The following is a 4281-nucleotide window of genomic DNA, read 5'->3' on the forward strand; positions in this document are numbered from 1 at the left end:
GGCACGGCCCCGGGGGGGCGGCTGCGGGGCGCGCTGCCTTGGCACCGCCGCCATCTGCTGGGCACCGCCTGCCCGCACCCTGCCCGCTCCCTGCCCGCTCCCTGCCTGCACCCTGCCTGCTCCCTGCCCACTGTCCTGCCTGCCGCCCTGCCTGCTCCTTGCCTGCTGCCCTGCCTGCAGTCTGGCCCTGCCTGCCGCCCTGCCTGCAGTCCTGCCCAAGGTCCAGCCATGCCATCAGTCCTGCCTGCAGTCCAGTCCTGCCTGCTGCCCTGCTTGCAGTCCTGCCTGTGGTCTGACCCTGCCCGTTGCCCTGCCTGCAGCCCTGCCTGCACTCTGGCCCTCCCTGCTGCCCTGCCCGCAGCCCTGCCCATGGTCCAGCCCGCTACACTACCCTGCCCTTCCCACTGCCCTGTCTTCATCCCTGCCTGGTGACCTACTCGCTGCCTTGCCCTCAGCCCTGCCTGCAGCTCTGCCTGCAGCTCCCAGGCTGGTCTCTCCTTGCCGTGGGGCTCCCATCCAGCCTGGTGCTGCTCCCATCCAGCCCTGGGCTGCCAGTCCCACACCGCTCGCTCTCCGGCTTGGCATTGTGGTGCCAGGGCACGCAAAGGAACGCTCTCCCAGGAGAGAGGCATGGCAGGGAGGGATCAGATTTATGCTGAAGAACTGGATTTCCTCTAGTGCCAAGGTTCCCCTCCAGCAGCTGTCCAGGCTGGCCACCCCCCGGCTGTCACACACGGCAGCCCGGGTGCCTGTCCCACATCAGGAGCAGGGACGGGGCTGGGGGTGTCTGTTTGGAACCCGGCTGCGGGATGGAGAGGGGGCTCTTCCCTTGCAAACAGCAAGCAGCCGGCAGCACATCACGATTCCTGGAAGGGCTTCAAAGCCATTAGCTCCTTGTTTTGTTTGCGAGACGCTATCTATCAGAATAAAGCCTTACCCAGTGGAGCTGCTCCCAGGCTGCGAGCGGAGAGGGGGCTGTGCCCGCCCTGCCTGCAGAGCCCCCCGAGAAGCTGTGCTGCGATTCAGAGAGGTGAGCTACCATCTCGCCACTAATGAAAGGGGTTTTTCATGCGGCGTGACAGGCGCCGCATCCCTCCCGCTCCTGGGGCTGGAGTGCCGCCCGGGGAGGGCCTTTGGCTTTCCCTTTTCTCTTGCTGGTTTGTTTGCAGCAGCAGATGTTGGCGGTGACATGACAAGACAGGTAGCAGGTCGTGTGAGCTACGCCTGTGCTGCCGGTGGCGCAGCCAGCTCGCTGCAAGCCCTGCTGCCTGTCCCCTTCGGCTCTGCCCCCCCCCCGAGGGGCGCTGGGTGGGTGAGAAGAGCAGGACCAGCAGCAGGGGTTTGGGGGTCCCTGCAGAGCTGGAGGGAGCCATCAAGGGCAAAGCGGTGCTGCTGCTCCAGCATGGTGGGATGGCTCCATCTGTCCCATGGTGCTGATTTGGGGCCCTTTGTGAAGTTTCCCAGTGCCTGACAAGTACCAGGGCTGTCTCTTTCTTGAGAGAAGGGCACAGGACCCTGTCGCGACGAAGCTCACGCCTATGGTATCAATAACGTCCATTCGGGGAGTCAATAAAGCAGACGCGATGCGAGCTGGTCCCCACGGTTCAGCGAGCTAATTAAGCTTCTTCCGCTGACCTGGTTTCCAAATCTTGTTAACTTGCTGCCTTCAGAACAACTTGAAATTTCCAACAGAGACAGGCTGGGACTGAAGAGCGTGGTGGAGGGGGACAGGGTGCTTTGGCAGAGCTCAGGGGGCACCAGCACAGAACTTCTTTCCCTTTGTCCCCTCTTGGCCAGATGGTCCCAGCACCATAATGCTGAGCCGTGGGGAAGGGGTAAATGGGTGCTGCCAGCAGGGCAGGGCATCAGGTGCCTCTGCCATGGGATTTTTGGGTTTTTGCACTCATGAGCTGACAGCAGGGAGCTCAGACCCCTGCCCCCCGCCACCTCGGCCAGTTGCTCCCGCCCAGGCACCCGGTCCCCATCCAGGCTGTGACAGGGTCCCTCGGTGCAAGGCACTGGTTGGAGCCCCTCACCATCAGCACTGTCCCAGGATGTTTTGGAAGTCCCATTTCCTTTCCTTTGGCTGAGGAAACAGGCTGCAAAAGCTGCCACAAAAGGGTGTTGGGGATGCCTGAGACAAGAAGTCAGAAATGAGGAACTGTCAGGATGTTAACGCAGCCTCCTTTCATCCCTTTGTGTCTGTGCATTGCAACACAGTCTTCCACGGCAATTATTAGATGCGTATTTTTCCCATAAGGCGCCTGCCTCATTCAGTGCCCAGCACGTACCACGTTGCTCAGGCTGTGCAGAGGAAGCTGCTGCCTGCAGGACCCTGCATCATTCCATGAAGAGGGTCACGGTAGTGATAGGGGTAAGAGGATGGAAGAAAAAAAGGTGCTAATTTCATTGAATTTTACTGACTACTTCCCTGGGTACTGGGTTTCTTATCCCTGCCTCCGTGCCCTTGTGAGATGCTGAGAGAGTCACCTGAACCGAACTTTCCCTACCCAGTCGATAATTGTGTTTCTTCTTTCCCGAATGCCTGGCTTGACCACCAGCTGGCTGGTCACTGGGAGAACTGGATGTTACTGGCTGCATGTGGAACCACCAGGACCTGGGCTCGAAATGTATCTTGTGCTATACCGACAGCAGGAACTCGGAGAAATCAGGCTTATGGCCTCTCCCGCTGGTGGCTTGGGAAGCCACCATCCATCTGCATGTTTCCATGTGAAGCTGTGTTCAGCTGCTGTCCCTGGGAAGGGACGTTGGTCCCCAGGGCCAGAGGGGCAGCCCCTATGCCACTGCAGGGTGCCAGGGGAAAGCATCACGGAAGGGGGGCTCACTTCTGTGTGGCTTGGGGACCAGGTGAGGAATGGAGATGGGAATGCAAGGGAAATAATGGAGAGCAGGTCCCAAGGCCAGAAGAGACAGGGTTAGGAGAGGTCAGAGAGTTAAAAGATCACGTAAGCACCTCTGTCCTCAAAGAGTGTGTGGGGATGGTTCATCAGCAGCCTTGGCTCTGGCATTCCTGGTTTATTTGAAGCCACAGCATTCCTTTGAGCACACCTAGGTACACACACACGCGTACATGCATGTTGGCACACACACACACATACAGTCACACGGAACAGCTTTCAGAGGTCCCTCTGTAGAAGCCCCAGGCTTTCCATCCACTTTCTTTCCCCTTCAACTGGTAGTCATCTCGCTGAACAACCTTCACTGCTGGGCGCTGTGAATCACGGCTGCAGGAGGAGTGGAAATGCCTTGCCCAGCTGCAGCCCTTGCTCCAGGGTGCCATGGCACAAGTGTGTCCGTCTGTCCAGAGGAACCAGCTGGCCGAACACAGCCCTGCCAGCATGCGCGCTGGCAGCAGAAGGCTCTCCTTCCTCAACAAGAAGATTTTAGGACAAACAACAGCAGTGAGATGCCTGTGGGGACCCCAGCATGGCACAGCCCGACGCCTCGCGCGGCTGTCCTGCAGAGAAGCAGGACTCTGACTCATCAGAAGCTGGTGACATTTTCCAAAAAAAGCCTGTAAATCCAGGGCTGAAATATTCCCCAAAGGCAGCAGAGGAGCCTAAGGGGTCTGGAGACCCCATTATACCACAGCACATGGTCTGTGTCATGGGGTGGAGGAAATTCTCCCTTGCTGGGCAGTTCCCCACCCATTTTCTTCTTGTCCTCTGCCTCCCCAGGGATCTGGCAAAGGTAAAGTCAGGAGTGGTCAGATGCTGCTGCCCTCTGGCACAGTGCGAAACCAGACTCGCTCTTCTAGTGATGACAGAATTACTTTCCAGATGATGGAGATCAGCATTTTACTTTGGGAGTCCCAGGAAAACATAGCAACTGGGACCCGAGGCAGTGAACTGGGCAGCAGGTGTTTCAAGAGGGGGCCCTGGGAGGCTATGGTGGGACCTGACAGCACAGTTGGTGCCTCATCCAGCACTGGACCCCGCTCCTCTTCTTCAGTCACAGCAACCACCAAGTCATTCGCCAGTGGTTTGGCTTTTTTCCAGTTTACACAGCAGCTCAACAGCCCTTCCCAGCAATTCCCCGTGTCGGCAAGAGAAGACACAGACAGGCAGAGGCAGATGTTCCCCAGGCTGCCTGCATTAAAGTGGTAATCAAATGATAGATTATTTTCAAGCAAACTCGCATTTTCAGTCATTAATATCAGTGCTGTGCAAATAGTTTCAGGGAAAAAAAAACCAGACTCCAGATACTGGAGAATAGTTGTGAGCTGGATGTGCTCCAGGTGATGCTGGTGTGCACCATAAC

Source organism: Calidris pugnax, unplaced genomic scaffold (assembly GCF_001431845.1).
Source record: "Calidris pugnax isolate Ruff unplaced genomic scaffold, ASM143184v1 scaffold27, whole genome shotgun sequence".
NCBI classification, from domain to species: Eukaryota; Metazoa; Chordata; class Aves; order Charadriiformes; family Scolopacidae; genus Calidris; species Calidris pugnax.